General features: G+C 36.0%; 1 protein-coding gene across 5 annotated transcripts in view; it reads right to left on the minus strand.

Annotated features, from left to right (window-relative positions):
* Positions 1–17,454, minus strand: part of Tab2 (TGF-beta activated kinase 1 (MAP3K7) binding protein 2) — a 72,948-nt gene that overhangs the window by 46,793 nt on the left and 8,701 nt on the right. For 2 of the 5 annotated variants that reach the window (XM_020173185.2, XM_074072405.1), the window contains exons 1-2: positions 9,459–12,291; positions 1,698–1,847 (exon numbers count right to left, since the gene is read on the minus strand). The exons of 1 other annotated variant lie outside the window; for it this stretch is intronic. The gene's annotated coding sequence lies outside the window, so the exon portion shown is untranslated. Of the gene's footprint in view, positions 1–1,697; positions 3,314–9,458; positions 12,292–17,454 lie in introns of those variants that run through there. 2 more of the 5 variants (XM_074072400.1, XM_020173187.2) reach the window with 2 other exon arrangements.

Below are 17,454 nucleotides of genomic sequence, written 5' to 3' on the forward strand. Positions count from 1 at the left end.
GTTCAAATGCAACCATTTGTAAGCTTAATTTTTTAATCTGTGTGTGGCAGGTGCAGAATCCATGGCTATGGAAGTAGAACATATTTGTCATAAGCTCGCTGAAAGTGAGGTTCATTCATTTCTATATCCCTACTGTACCTAGCACAGTATTTTATGCACAATTTATATTCAATAGCATAGAAGATTTTCATTACTAATAGCACCTCTGAAAATAAGATCTGATATTCATATACAATTCTGTCTTTAATGTTCCCTTTAATTCACCTAACTGTGGTAATAGCCATATAGTAACTCTGTAGTTGCTCCCTTTCTAGCTCTAATTCATTATCAGTGAGTACAAGTCTTTCAATATCAAACAAATAATGTGGTACACAATCAATGACCTAACACTAAACTGCTTGGCGCTAACCTCAGTATGCATTAATATTGGAGAAGGAAATATAAGGAAGGGGTTAGACATGTGCTATAATATTAGGGTTATCTGCTAAAATTCATAATTGGGATACAAAATTCCTTTGTTCAATTCTGGGTAATCTAGGTGAACTGAACTTTAAAATCAAAAGATATATATGGCTATCTACTCATTTAGTACCTTTCATGGATAAATTCTGTTTCTAAGTGTATACAAATTGGTCAGAAGCAATTAATGATCTTAAAAGCTAACTGACTTGGTTTTCTATCCATTTCTGAGTAGTTTTCCTTGGTTAAAGTCTATAGCATTAAGAAGCCTCAGGGTTTTTTTGTTGTTATATTTGAGGATAATTCCGTTTTTCTTTTTTTGACTTTCTTACTTTGGTTTTTGTTCTTTTTTTTGGCAATAGTGGGTGTTGAACTCAAGGCCTGGTGCTTGCTAGGCAAGTACTCTACCACTTGAGTCACATTACCAAGCCCTTTTTGTGTTGGTTATTTTTGAGATAGGGTTTTGTATGCCTGGACAGGCCTGGACTGTGATCCTCCCATTTGTGCTTCCTTGCATAGCTGGGATGGCAAGTGCCCATCACTGTGCCCAGCCACTACTTGAGATGGTGTCTCATGAAGTTTTTTGCTCGGGCTGACATCAAACTGCAATCCCCCTGATCTGAGCCTCCCAGGTAGCTAGGATTAGGCTTGAGCTACCATGCCCAGTCTCTTATCTGGCTTCTTTTAAGCAACCAAGTAAAAAAAAAAAATTACCTAATATTAGTCATATAATTCCATTAAGAATTTAACTGAATACATATTCAGCTGTATCCAGAAATATTACATGATTTTCAATTACTGAAGAATGTATTAGCACAGAGCAGTTGAGGCTTTCAGGAAGGAGCAACTGATTTAATTCCTTGTACTACTTGTACCACATGAGAACCTCTTAAAGGAGGATAGTTGCTGCTGATATTTTTACCGAAGACCAGAGTACTTTTTGTACATGTAGAGGACTTGACTCAATAGCATTTCAAATTTATTTTTCTTGAACTATTTTTGCATTAGTTTGCTACTACTAGCAAATAAGTTAAATCAGAAATATTTAGGCAAAAGTTATGTTAAAGTCAACACTGGCTGCACAAGTCAACACTAGCTGCATGTTACCTAGATGTTAGGGATGTTACTATATTTTAAAGCAAGAGAAGTACAAGTTCGGAAAATTTTGATTATTATACATTTCATAATAAGGCAGTTACACAGGCTAAGCTTGACTGGTGCCTTGGACTTTACCATACCTGGAAATAGAAAAATTCAAAATTGTAGCTGTTCTTGGTTGGCCCATTGCCATTTTTGCAGCTTACAAATTTTTAATTAAGTAACTGCAGTGAGCTCATCTCTACTGGATACTTCTTTTCCAGGGCAGGTCCAGGAACTGGGTCTGGAGCCTTGAAAGCAGAAGAGAAACTAGAGTAAACTAGAGGTAGGCAGAATAAGAAATGTGACCAGATAATATTATGAGACCTACTAGCAGCAAGGTACTTCCTAAATAATACATTTTGGAGGGGAAAAGGGTTTCTTAAATTACAAGTTACCAAAGGAAGCTATTTACTTAGGTTAGGGCATCCTCTTAATTTAACCAACTCTAGTCTGGACTCCCAATTACAAAAATTCAAAGAGTAGCTTTTCTTTTCTTGGAAGGTACTGGGGTTTGAACTCAGTACCTTGTGCTTATTAGGCAGGTATTCTACCACTTGAGCTTCCTGACCCCCCTTTCTCCCCCAGCCCTTTTTGCTTTAACTATTGTTCAAATAGGGTTTTGAGTTTATGCCTGGACTATAATCCTGAGTAACTGTAACAGAACAATGGTAAAATCCATTTTTATTGGTAAAAAGTAAAGTCATTATTTTCAGGTCATTTTTGTTCTTCCCTTTTTCTACTGAATTTCCTATCATCTTTTAACTGCTCTCCTCATTTCCTATGGCTACTTCTCAGGGGTTTCATAAGAAATACTTTAGATATATCCAAGCAACAAACTGAATTTCAAGTTCCATTTTTTTTTTAAAATAAAAACTTGGTAATTCTTAAAGAAGGAGGCAAAAAACAGCTCATAATATGTGGTTCTTAACCACACTGGAAATTCTTTTTTCCATTACCAAAATAGATTTGATGATTTAAAAAAAATTGTTAGGCCCATACAAAAACAAAAACCAAAAAAACCTGGCAACTATAAAGGTTACAGAAATGGCAGGATATTAAAAATGGTATACTATTGTACTAATTAGATTCTCTAGGGTCTACAAATCATGTCCTTATAGTTGGTGGGCTGGCACCCTTAAAAGTTTTTCTAAGAAACTAATCCCATAGCAGTCAAAATAAATTGAATTTTCTGCTGCTGTCAAATGTGAGAACTGTAACAAGACAAAAAAAGTAGTGAAAACAAGGATGCAAAAAACTTAACTCCCTGCATTCCTAGTAACTCTCAGTCAAAAGAGTTTCTGTGAAAAATGTAAACTTTCCATCATTTGTGATGGCACATTGTAGGGAAAATAATTCTGGAAGAGAAAGACCTACATTCAAATCTAATTTCAGTATGGCCTTGAGTTTAAAACTTTCTGCAGGTTTCCTTTCTATTAAATGACAAACTACCACTCATCTCATTGGACTTTAGCTAAAGTGCATAAAACACTGAAAACCTGGCACATATTAGGTATCTAATACATTTTTTTGCACAACTAAGGAATGCTCTAAATGTAGGTATTTTTAAGCTTTCATTTTTCATAAATGCTAAAGCAACAGTGAAATAATAAGCTTTGGATTAACTAAACTGCATCACATTCTAAAAGATAAATGATTTATCAACACTGACTTCAGAATAGCTACAAAGCAAATACAAGAGACAATTCAATTCTTACTGTTGATTTACGTTTAGGATACAAAGAGAATTTATTGTAAACAAGATACAGAGACACCCCTTTGAACATCAACTTAAATATTAATAACGAAAACCAGGACTGTAAAATAGGCACAGTGTGTGTGTTTGTATGTGTGTGGGGGGTACTAGTGGGAGGAGGGAGAGTGAAAGAAGGAGATTAAGGTGACAGTATATGGTTGATGGATTTCATATACCTGTATGAAACAGAACTAAAAAATCTCTTGCAATTGCTTTGGATGGGGTGGAGAAGGGGTTAAGGGGGAGAGACGATGAGGGAAATGTAAATAATGTACAAATAAGTCTGACTGGAACAGTCACTTTGAATTCCCCCCATATAATGCTAATAAAAAATTTTACATAAAAAAGAACATATATAATTCTCCCTCCAAGTGAAGTAGATAATACTTGTATCAACATATATTTTGTTTAAAAGCTATGGATCTGGAATACAGTGATTTTTAAAAACCAGAAAAAGTAATCAATACATGATATAATGTGGTCTTTAAGTCAGGAAATACTTAAAAGGACAAAAAAAAAAAAAAAAGAAAAGAAAAAGCCTTACATTACATATGGGCAATAATTTTCCTCTTACTGATAGAATAGTGGGTTCCACACAAAATTATTATTTACCAAATATGGCTCAAAGATCAGATTACATCTTCTCTGACATTACAGAGTAATACAGCAAGCCACAAGGAATTCTTTAAAAAAATTATTTCCTTGTAGTCAACTCTAAATGTATTTATCACAACTTTTTCAAAATAGTTTTTAAAAGTTAACATGGAAGTATCCTATTCAAAATGGAGAGATGGTAAAATAAAACTGTTGTTATTTCTCAGAAAGAAAGAAAAAAAGGATCCCCCTTCACCAATCCATATGGATAGGCTTTCAGTTTAAAGACCACTGAAGGAAAAAAATACTTTAGAGACACCATAATGATGTATTTAATTTTGTAACTAGCCAACATACTGAAATCTCATTACTCACAGTAACATATCAGTTGATTTTATTGGCTTTTCCAGATCTGCAATGCCTTCTACAGATAATAATAAATTTACCTCCTCACTTTCAACAGCACCTGTTTTGCTTTTTTTGGTCTAATTACACTAGTTAGCATTACCAAGACAATGTTATATAACAGTAATGTTGGCCAAGCTTTTTAAATTCATGACTTTTGGGAGGGGGGGGGACAGAGTTTGAGACAGGGTCTCACTATTTAGTCCAGCTGGCCTCAAACTCACAATCTTCCTCAGTCTCTAGAGTGCTGGGATTATGGGCGCCATCACACCCAGCTTTGATGCATGACTTTTTAATAGGAATTTAGCATTTCACTAAATAAAAAAATAGCATTTACTAGTGGCTTCTGGTTCGAGACATGTGAAATCTTAGGAATATCTCTTCATTTTTGTTTTGTTAAAGCCTCTATATAGAAATAACTACTGAAATCCTCTTCACTCTCTTTTTGGTATCCCTAGATACCAAAATTGGTACATTCCTAGAATGAGTCCCACTTGGTCACATTATTATTCTGTTGATGTGATGCTAGATTCCATTTGATAATTTTATTAAGCATTATTTGCACCACTTTTGTGAGACTGGTCTATAGTTTTCTTTTAGTCTATTTTACTATCATGTTATGCTGGCTTTGTAAAAAGAACCCAAAATTGTTCTTTATGTTCTGAAATAGTTATTTGAGGTTTGACGTTTTTGAAGAATTCAATGTTAAAAACTCCAGGGTGTGGTACTTTCTGCAGGGAATGGCCTCTTACTAGTAATATCAGCATTTGCATTTATGGCTCCAGACCCTGTCTATCCTCTTCTTTCACATTTCCGGAGGAAACCAAAGCCTTTTTTTTTTTTTTTTTTAAATGTCTCCCTTTCAACCTATAAGCACATAGAAGTCTTACTCATCTTAAACACAAAGCCATGTATACACTCCGCACAAAGTTTTCCCTTGCCGGTTAAGTCTTAAAGTCATTAAGCAAGTATTATCCACAAAACTATTTATTAAAATTGCTGCTACATGTCCTGCCCTCTACTGCTAGTCTAGTAGGAAACATCAGCAGGCATGGAAGAAACTTCCACAGTAACTGAAGGAATATCCTGTACTATACTAGTTACCACTGATGACTTGTCAAACTTCTCTACAGAAGATTGATACCATGGCCAATTTTGTTTTAATCTGTCTTCAAGGCCTGTCCTTTGATAATATTTTAAATTCATATCACCAAATCCAATAAGCTCTTCTGGATCCTCATTCACCTTTTGACCACTTAAGTTCAGTGAACATTTTAAGCTTCCTAACTCATCACTGGATCCTCATGAAAACCACTAATGAGGGCTAGTTTTTTCCATTTCAAGGTTCAGATACTTAAGTAACTTTTTACTGGTTATTGAAACTAATAAGCAGCAGAGTTAGGATAGAAATGTGTTTGTGGTTTTCTAACTCCAGATCTAGAGTTCCTGCCTGTTTATTGCTCTAGTGATTAACTCATCATTTTGTTCTGGAAAACCCATCTCCTGGACAACACTGTGAGGACTTTAGTTTCCTAGGATCCTTATTTCTATGCTTCTTAGTGTCAAAAGGATGGTGGTAGGCCAGTCAAAGTGGGGTGTCACATGTCTGTAGTCCCAGCTTCTTGGTAAGTGTTCAGGAGGATTGCAGTTTGAGACCAATATGGGCAGAAGTTAGGGAGACCTTATCTTAACCAATAAGCATGACATGACGGCCCACATCCATGGTCCCAGCATGTGGGAGGCATAGGTAGTAGGATCACAGTACTAAGATGGCCCTGGGCAAAAATGGGAGATTTCCAGTACTGCCAAAAAAAAAAGATGGTGGTGCAAAGTTGTGACATTCATTTGTTCACTTGTTCCTCTGGTATCTTATTTACACTCATGGCATAATCTAAGGAAAATCTGTAAGTTGTAGATTAGCGCTCTATTCTGTTTGATGAAACTTAAGCATTCACAATCATAGAACTTGATGTTGAAAGGAACCTTTACAGATCCAACACCTTTACTTAAGATATAAAGCCTTAATCATATAAGTAAGCAGAATCTGAAATAAAAGTTTAATAAAGATAAAATTTACCTATTTCTTATAAATCATAAAATGCATACATTCATATATAGTAAATATGAATAAAGTAATTAAATAAATTTTAAGCTTAAATCAAGCCTTGCTTCATTTTTGTTAAAGATTTGTCCCTATTTCTAAGAGATTTTCTTTTTTTTTTTTCATTTTTCTTTTATTATTCATATGTGCATACAAGGCTTGGTTCATTTCTCCCCCCTGCCCCCACCCCCTCCCTTACCACCCACTCCGCCCCTTCCCTCTCCCCCCCCTCAATACCCAGCAGAAACTATTTTGCCCTTATCTCTAATTTTGTTGTAGAGAGAGTATAAGCAATAATAGGAAGGAACAAGGGTTTTTGCTGGTTGAGATAAGGATAGCTATACAGGGCATTGACTCACATTGATTTCCTGTGCGTGGGTGTTACCTTCTAGGTTAATTCTTTTTGATCTAACCTTTTCTCTAGTTCCTGGTCCCCTTTTCCTATTGGCCTCAGTTGCTTTAAGGTATCTGCTTTAGTTTCTCTGCGTTAAGGGCAACAAATGCTAGCTAGTTTTTTAGGTGTCTTACCTATCCTCACCCCTCCCTTGTGTGCTCTCGCTTTTATCATGTGCTCATAGTCCAATCCCCTTGTTGTGTTTGCCCTTGATCTAATGTCCACATATGAGGGAGAACATACCATTTTTGGTCTTTTGAGCCAGGCTAACCTCACTCAGAATGATGTTCTCCAATTCCATCCATTTACCAGCGAATGATAACATTTCGTTCTTCTTCATGGCTGCACAAAATTCCATTGTGTATAGATACCACATTTTCTTAATCCATTCGTCAGTGGTGGGGCATCTTGGCTGTTTCCATAACTTGGCTATTGTCAATAGTGCTGCAATAAACATGGATGTGCAGGTGCCTCTGGAGTCACAGTCTTTTGGGTATATCCCCAAGAGTGGTATTGCTGGATCAAATGGTAGATTGATGTCCAGCTTTTTAAGTAGCCTCCAAATTTTTTTCCAGAGTGGTTGTACTAGTCTACATTCCCACCAACAGTGTAAGAGGGTTCCTTTTTCCCCGCATCCTCGCCAACACCTGTTGTTGGTGGTGTTGCTGATGATGGCTATTCTAACAGGGGTGAGGTGGAATCTTAGCGTGGTTTTAATTTGCATTTCCTTTATTGCTAGAGATGGTGAGCATTTTTTCATGTGTTTTCTGGCCATTTGAATTTCTTCTTTTGAGAAAGTTCTGTTTAGTTCACGTGCCCATTTCTTTATTGGTTCATTAGTTTTGGGAGAATTTAGTTCTTTAAGTTCCCTGTATATTCTGGTTATCAGTCCTTTGTCTGATGTATAGTTGGCAAATATTTTCTCCCACTCTGTGGGTGTTTCTAAGAGATTTTCTTATATGACAACAGCAATGTATAAGCCCATTTACCAGAGTGGATTTTAAAAAGTGCAGAATAGCAATAAGGTTAAAACCTACTCAATCCTATATATCAATGCATTAACTGTAATAATGATGCTAATGTTTGCCATGTTTGAACAAGGAGTGCTTTTACATACAATCCTATTGTTATGAATGTGGCCACGGTAATGACTTGACTATATAAAAAAGTATCTATTAGGGGCCAAATACCTCACTCCACTCCTTTGAGTCTCTTGTCCAGGTTTTGTTCCTACGAGTAGGATCTCAGCCCTCACTTTCCTTTCTTTCCATTTACCCTTAACCCAGAAACACTTTAGATTTAGGCAGTCTGTTAAAAGGCTCCTCACAGGCTGCTGAAAATCATGAGCTCCTTTTAAAAGGAAATTTTATGCTTCAATACTTCCAAGCTGTACCATGATAAAGAATGCATGAAAGATATAAGAGAATCTCAATGTGAGAATCTTAATTGTGTTTATGTTTACTTGAACTCTTCCTAGTTTTTCTCAACTTCCTATGTCAGAAGGAGTAGTTCTTTTTAGCCTGAAAACTGAAACTACCTTAACTTTCTTCTTGCCTTTCCTTCCTTATCTTTACCCTCCTCTTCCTTTCCTTACCTTTACCCAACTACTTTAACATTCTTCCAAACATAACTCCTAAGATTCTCTCACTGGATGTTGAAATACAGACCACAAATCACTGCCATAGTTCTAAAACCTAAGAAGTTCTGAAAAGATTTTTTTTCCTCCATGAAGCTTCATGTCAAAACTCATCTGGTAGTGGCAAAACTCTGTCCTGAGTTGATATAAGACTATTTATAGGCTTGATTTAGCTCACTCACATAGTTCCATGTTTCACTACAGAAATACCAACATTTAATTGCCGAGTAATGTCCTTTACCTTGCTGGGGGATTTATATAATATGCTACGTATCTTCCCAAAAAAAAAAAAAAAAAGTTCTAAAATACAGTTGGCCTCAGGCTTTCAGAAAAAGTAAGGTCCATAAGAACCCTAATTTAGGTTACCTATTCTTAACTTTCCTCTTGATACTTTCCCTTACACCACTCCATGTTATTTAAGTCCCCATACCATAAAGTTCTACCATTTTTTTTCCTCCCAAATCTCTTAAAATTCCCCTCCAAAAAACCACCAATGTGGTTTTCAATACCTTCTCAGTTTGGTTCTAACCAAACCAGGGGTAATGGGCCCCTCTGGTGGTCTCAAGAAAGCTACAGAGTCCCTCTTAAGAGTGGTTTTGAAATGCATAAAATATAATACCTATGATCACCAAGAAAGCCAATGTACAGTTAATTACTTTTGAAAAGATGGTGGGGCTTTGGTTGGTGGGTTTTTTTTTTTTGTGTGATACTGGGATTTGAACTCAGGGCCTTGTGTTTGCTAGGCAGGTGTTCTACCACTTGAGCCATACTCCCCAGCCCCTTGTTCTGGTTTTTGAGGCAAAGTCTCACAATGTAAACCAGGCTGGCCTAGAACTCTCCATCCTCCTGCCTCTGCCTCCTGTGAGCTAAGATTAAGGCATGTGCCACAGTGCCCAGGTGAAAAAATGGTTTTAAATGCATAAAATAAAATGTACGATTATCGAAATAATACCCAATGATACTGAAACACAATTACCTTACTGTGACATATTAATATACACAGGCTTCATTGTCATCTTTGTTTTTTGTTTTGTCTTCTTTTGTTTGAGATACGGTCTTACTATGTAGCCCAGGCTGGTCTGAAACTCACAATCCTCTCCTCCACTTCCCAAGTGCTGGGTCAGGTATATGTTACCACATCAGGTTTATATGCTTCTTTATTAGCATATAACACACAAAATCTAGCAGAAGTCTAAAAACAATCATAATTTTAAAGTAGTAAATATTTGCAAATTTTACAGAGATATACACAATTACAAAGTAATATGGAAATCATCTGTGCATTTTTCTGTTGGCAAAATAGACATAGATACTGCTAATACTACTGGGGTTTGCTTCCTTAAAAATCGTACCAGAGGGAAATGCTAAAGTTCAGTGCAAAGCTAACAAAAATATCTTTTTTCCTCATCCAAAATGCACGTATATCTCTAAATTCTATTCTCAAATCTCTTTAGGGTCATGTAGCCTAGATTAAAACCCCTCTATTAAATCCACCTACTTTTATTTCCCACCAGTCCCCACACCCCTAGGAATCCAGTCAGGCTTGTTTGAACACAAACAACCTCCCTCAGTACCTACTGCCTTTGCTTAGAATATTATTCTCCACCTTGACGTTTATCAAAATTATAACTGCCTCTTCTAAACCAACTCCAGTTTCACCTCCTTCTTTAATCCACATGGGCTCTATTCCTAGAACTACTAATGTTCCTGTGGATCAACACTTTATGATTCAACATGTAATCATTCTCTGATAAGGAAACTTCTTTGGGGACACAGACTACGTGCTTAAACAGAACACTGCCTATATATAACATAGGCACATAAAATGTATGCACGTAGGTAGGTGCTCTCATGAAAAGGCCAAAAATTCCACTAAGCAGCTAAAAGAGAAATTATAAATTAAGCTTATCTAAAGTTCACTTGTATGAGAGTGTAGATATCCCTATTTATTAAAAATCCAGAAACTCACTTACTGGACAGCAATGAATTTCAAATAATAAATCAGGGAATAAACACTAAAGAAGGCATGAACAATGATTCATTCCTCAAACATCTGCTAAGTACATACACCATGCCAGGCAGTGTTCTAGAGTCCATGGCTTTAATTCTCACATAACTTTGTGCCAGAATGTGAACTAGAACCTGGGGTTCCTTACTCATTCTGAAGCTCAGAAACAAACAAACAAAACCCAACTTTCCCTTTCCAGAAAGGGTTTAGTATATGCAAGGTGTGTATGTAATGAATGCTCCCTATTTTCAGAAAGCAGCAAAGCACCTAAAGCATTATAGAGAAATAGATTTGGAGCTAAAAAAAAAAAATCTGTGTCTTGCTACATAATATAGGTATTTTAAAACATCTAATAAAATCTATATAAGTTTCAATTATCTTGTGGAAGTATTTATTACCTAATGACACTAGAAGATGAGGTATTACTTTACCTCTCTAATATTTGAATCATTAACAATGAAGTTTTCATTTCCTTCAAAGATCTCTAACAAATTGTCTCATTTAGCTCATGTAAAAATGTACCTATCAATAACCTGAAGTGGTATATTTGACTGGTAAGTAATCTTTTATATTGGGAGGGGGACCAAAAGAGGGGATGGAATGTGGGTAGGAAACAAGGAATTGCTCTCTACACATTTCAAGCTCTACTGCTGGTAATGACTTTTTCATGACTACTGTTGGAAACTTCCTAAAACGAAGTTCTTAGACTAATAGCAATGGAATTCAGACAGTGAGGGGGGAAAGACGGGGTAGTACTGGAACGAGTAAACTAAGAGCCTGACAATACCATGTCACCAACCTAAACTCATCTTCTTCAAAACCCAATGCACTGCCTCCCACCCAATAATGTATTTCTGATAATTATAAATAGTATGAATATGAAACAAGAAACTTCAGAATTATGTCTCCAACTCTTTTCTTTTCCACATACACCAATGGCCAAGTTTCACTCTCACAAGTGCTCAAGCATTTGAGGTACAACCCTAGCCCTTTTTACTTTAATTTGTTCTTAGATAGGAGCTTGTTTTTGTACCTTTGTCTGGGCTGGCCTTGGACCATGATCCCCCTCCCTCCATCTCCTGAGTAGCTGAAATTACAGGTGTGAACCACCAGGCTCAGTCCTTTAAAGTTTTTAAATAATAATTTCATAACAGTATTTTCTACTAATAGCTTATACTTAGTAAGTGCTAAGTACTGGGCCAAAGGATTTATGATGTGTTTGCCCATTAGTGCTTCAAATAATGTGACAGATACCTCTATATTAGACTCAGCTGACCACATATATGCCTCTCTTTTAAAATGTACACAAGAGGGCTGGTAGAGTGGCTCAAGTAGTAACAGTGTCTGTCCAGCAAGCATGAGGCCAAGTTCAAACCCCAGTCCCACAAAAAAAAGTACACAAGAAATTTCTCATGGGATAGACTACTATGGATTTAACAATCCATTCAACACAAGAAGTCTGGGCTAACAGATGAAATCTGCAGAAATTCATTACTACTAGGGAAAAAATAGCAAAACAAAATCTGTGCCTCATTGATCTCGGGTTAGTGATGTTTTATACATGGATGCATTCCATGTATATAACTAGCAGTGGAATGCTTGTTTAAAAGCATCAAGGTACTATCCAGAAAAGACACTTGACCATAACCTATATTCTGGAATCCCGAACTCATTTATTTTCAGAGCCAAGCAAATCTACTAGCTTTAAACTTTGGTAGTCTATAGTCATTCATTTACTCACAAATATTTAGTAATACCTCATCATACTAATGATGTTAAAACTTAGCATTTATTGAGAAACAGTAAAAGTAAACACAGTAATTATAATACAACTTAGTAAATCCTAATAGGTAAATAAAGGTGCCAGAAATATATAAACTACCAATAAAGTATCATTAGAGTTAATAATTACAACAGGAAAAAAATATGGTGTTTAAAAATATTTTCCAGAAAACTTCAATATAAAATAAACAAATCTGAGTGGAACTCAGAAGATGTGTCTTTACCAAGTCTCTATGGCTGAGGGTAACCCTTTCCTTTCACCAATTTATTTCTGGCTCTAAGTCTCTCTGTTAGCTATTTTGCATTTTTGTTTTCAATTTCTCTCTAGCTGTTTTTATCTACAAGAAATGCTGTCACAGAAAACCATCTGGGCACTTAATAACAGTGTCAAACACTTTCCATGATATTCACAGAGTGACTTCATTTTATAAAGACTTAGGAGAAAGTTCTGAAAATTAGCAAAATACTATGATGACTAATATTTTAACAATATACCTAGCATATAAGTATGATTAAAGACATATTATAAAAGATATAATTTCCAAAATATCCATCCCTCAAATTATCTCTCAATCACATACTCTGGTGTCTTAGCGTCAGATACCCAAAAGTCTGTTGATACACAGAACCAATCCAAATTTTCACAAAGTTCTTCACATGTGAAGAGAATGTGACTTTTTGCTAACAAAATGAAGTACAGTAAATAGAAAGTAGCTACAGGTAGAGTTTTTTAAACAAATACTATCATAATTTCCTATACATCAACTCCACTGAATACTCACAAATTTCTATTTCTAGCCTGAATCTCACCGAAATTCCATTTTGAGTATCAAATGAATTGTCTACTTACTATCGCCAGTGATATGACTAAAAGGCATGTCAAAATTAATGTGTCCAAAAACAAGCTCCTGATCAAGTAGCCCAGTCTAAACTTGCCATTTCACCATTCTTCCCCAATTCAGTCAACAGCAATTCCATACTTCCAATTGCTTGTGCCAAAAAATCTTGGAAGTCACCCTTGAATTTTCTTTTACCCTCACATCCAATTCATCAGCAATTCCCGCCCACACAGGGTTTGAAACATAGCCAAAATCTGACCTCTTTTCACCCTTTCCTGTTACCACCATGATCCTAGCCACTATTACCTCTCATCTGGACTACTACAGTAATTTCCAATATGGTCTCTGCTTACATCTTTGTTCCATTCTTATAGTCTACGCTACACAGAGCAAACATTTACTAAGAAAAGTTATCAGTTTAAAGAAGAAAAGCAACATAATCACACAGATTGATATAAAAAAAAGCATTTGACAAAATTCAAGACCCAGTCATGATAAAAACTTAACAAACAAGGAACAGAAATGGAACTAACTTAATAAACAGCATCTAAAAAACCCTGTAGCCAACATATGCTTAAGGGGAAAGACTGAATCTTTCCCCTTAAGACCAAGATTAAGAAAAACTTGTTTTCCTTCACCATTTCTATTAAACATATTACTCAAAGTGGTAGCCACAGCAGTAAGGCAAGAAAAGGAAATAAAAGATCTACAGATTGGAAAGAAAGAATTAAAACTGTACTCACAGGCACTTTAGAAAACTCACAGAATCTATTTAAAAACAAAACAATTTTGCATGGTCTCAGGATATAAGGTCCACCCACAGAAACCAATCATATTAACATGCTATAAGTGACAATTAGAAATCAAAATTTAAAATACAATAAACGCTTAAAATGTAGGTAAGAATCTAATAAATATACATAGGATTCATATGCTGGAAACTATAAAATGCTGATGAAAGAAATCAAAGACCTAAATAAATGGAGAGATATACCATGATCACGGACAAAATAAAAATGTCAATTTTCCCCAAAAATGACTGATTGAGTGTAACTCTTACTGAAATCACAGCAATGTATTTTTATAGATCTTAACTTTTTATGTGAAACGGAACCAGAATAAACAAAACAATTCTAAAAAAGAATTGGAGAAATTTCACTGTAATTTTAGGACTTACTATATAGTTGCAGTAATCAAGATCATATGGTACTAGTGGAGGGATAGACACAAAGATCAACAGAAAAGAACAGAGTCCAGAAACAGACCCTTCCAACTATGGCCATGTGATTATTTACAAAGCTGCAAAAACAATTCAACAGAAGAAGGGTCTTTTCAGCAAGTGATGTTTGAACAAAACAGAAACTCAACCTAAACGTCACACTTTACATAAAAATTAAATCAAAATAGATCATAGAGCTGGGCACTAGTGGCTCACGCCCACAATCCTAGCTACTGGGGAGACAGATATCAGGAGGATCGAGGTTCCAAGCCAGCCTCAGCAAATAGTTGGAGAGAGTCTATCTCAAAAAATATCAACACACACATACACACACCCCCACAACAACAACAACAAAAAACCAGGGTTGGTGGAGTGGCTCAAGTGGTAAAGCACCTGCCTAGCAAATGTGGAGCCCTGAGTTCAAACCCCAATACGGCCACAAAAAAAGAAAAAAAAAAAAAAAAAGATCATAGATCTGTATATGTAAGATATATATCTTTTAGGAAACTTTCAGAACAGGAGAAAAACCTTTGGGACCTAAAGTTAGTTGAAGAGTTCTGAGAATTGACAAAAAAAGACACAATCCATAAAAGATAAAATGAATAACCTGACTTCATCAAAATGAAAAATTTTGCTTTGCAAAAGACACTATTTAGAGGATATAAAGAGAAGCCATACGCCAGGAGAAAGTATTTGTAAATCACTTACTCAACAAGTGACTTGGATCCAGAATGTATACAGAACTCTCTGAACGCAGGGAGAAGACAAATAGTCCAACTAGAATATGGGCAAAAGACTTGCATGGGCACTGCATCACAGTGGACACAGAGACAGCAAAGCAGCACATGAGAACATAGTCAACTCCATTAGCCACTTGGAAATGTACAGACTGGCTGGAATAAGAAATTCTTACAATATCCAGTGTAGGGAGGATACAGAGAAACTGGATCTCATACAGTGCAGGTTGCAATGTAAAATGACATAGCCACTCTGGAAAACTGGTAGTTTCTTATAAAGTTAAGCATACATTTATGCACAGCTCAATAATTGCACTTCTGGTATTTATCCTGCAGAGATAATATATTTTCACATCAAAATCTGTACCAAATTGTTTTATTTTTAAAGCCCCAAAATGGAGACCCTAAAGTCCTTCAAATTAGTGAACATTTAACTAAATTATGCTACACCCATGCAACAGTATACTTCTCAGCACTAACAAGGAATGAACTATTAATACATGCAACAATTTGGATGGATCACAGCATTATGCTGAGTAGATAAAAAGCTAATTTCAAAAGATAACATATTGTATGATTCCATTTATATATTCTCAAAATGACAAAATTAGAGAGACAGACTCTGCATTGGTGCTTTCCAAAGGGAATGATGAGACTAAAAAGTGATAAGACAAAGGAATTTCTTTGTGATAATGAGATAGTTCTACAGTCTCATGATCTCTGATGACTACATAAATCTGTACACATGATAAATGTGTACGTGATCTATACAAACATCAATAAATAAATCATGTTCAAAGAAATGAGGGGGAAACGCAAATTAAGTTATATCTTAAAACCCTTATTAGCTTCCTATCTTATATTGAATAAAATCCTTCTCCCTCACCCTCACTTCAATTCCAGTTACACTGGCCTTTCTGCTCTCGGAAGGTGGGAAGCAGGGTCCCATCTAAAGGTCTCTGCATTTGCTACTTCTATTTGGAAAGCACTTCCCTTAATCACTTCATTCAGGTACTTGTTCAAATGTCATCTAATCAGAAAGCTTTCTTATATCCTTCCATGTAAATAAGGTCATGTCTTCTCTTTTCCCTGCCACAGAAACCTTAAACTCAATAAACAGCCATGCATTGTTGCTCACAGCTATAATCCCAGCTATAAAGGAGGTAGAAGTCTGAGGTCAACCCAGGCCAAAAACATTAATAATAACTAAAGCAAAAATGGTGTGGGGGCATGGTTCCCTGCATCTACCTAGCAAGCTAGAGTCCCTGAATTCAAATCTCAATACTGCCAAATAAATAAATAAATAAAAGTTCAAACGTCTTCTTCACCATAGCCAGACAGTATCTCTAGAGTGTTAATTTAATAGGATAAAGTCACATTTTGTTTACAGAGCATAGAAGTATCTTCACACTCTCTCTACTAACAACCTCCTGGCGCACTGTGGGACGACTTACAATTACTGAGAGAATGCGTGCTGACTTTCTTTTCTGCCACCTCTATCCTTTAAGCATGTCATTTTTCTGTCTGAAATGACCGCTTTACCTGTGTACCTCCCTCCTGCCTCCTGTGACATTCTAAATAAAAGCTGAAGTACCGAATAGTAGCTTGGTTTAGCTAAGATCACCAGCTCCATTTTCCCATGAACCAGTTATCTTTCCCAAAAGGGCATTTCTTGTTCTACTTTCAGAACTACAACAAAATGACACTGGACAGTCATCCTCTAAATGCATGTCATTGTTCATGAGAGGAAAATCTCATGAACGGAATGACAATGTCTCACTCAGGCCAACCAATCACACCAGCTAGAAAAATCCTGAAGAGCACCCAAGTCCACCCATGTGTGTCGGTGCACTTTTATATGTAAAAAAGCAGACTCACTATATGTGGAAGTGGGAATTGTCTATTGAAATCCCCCTTTCCATGGTGCTTATTTTTCCACTTCCTAGGAAATCATCATAAAAGTTGCAAACAGTCTTTAGCTAAGTATGGCATGCTGGTCATACAGTAAGCAGCAACAGTTACCTTCAATGCAAATATAGAAAACCTATTATTTCCAGGGACATTTACTGGACATGGACCCCTTAGATGTTTCTTTGAGTGCATTTTCTCTTCAACTCCAGTAAATACTTAACTGTGAAGCCTATACATCTGCTTAAGATCTGAAGAGTGGGTTAGATGCCCAAGTCTATCAGTTCACTGTCTTAAAAAAGCAACTATACCACTATTTGCATTCAATGGGTTAAAATGAATGTAATCTTCTGAATTCTTTTTAAAAAGTCTAATACTTTCTTTGTTTCTAGCACTTTCATTGCTATCTTCTGTATAATTACTTTCTAGTGATGACTTAGCACCAATTAAAACCTATAATCTAGAAATAGTACAAAAGA

This window comes from Castor canadensis, chromosome 1 (genome assembly GCF_047511655.1).
Source record: "Castor canadensis chromosome 1, mCasCan1.hap1v2, whole genome shotgun sequence".
NCBI lineage: Eukaryota > Metazoa > Chordata > Mammalia > Rodentia > Castoridae > Castor > Castor canadensis.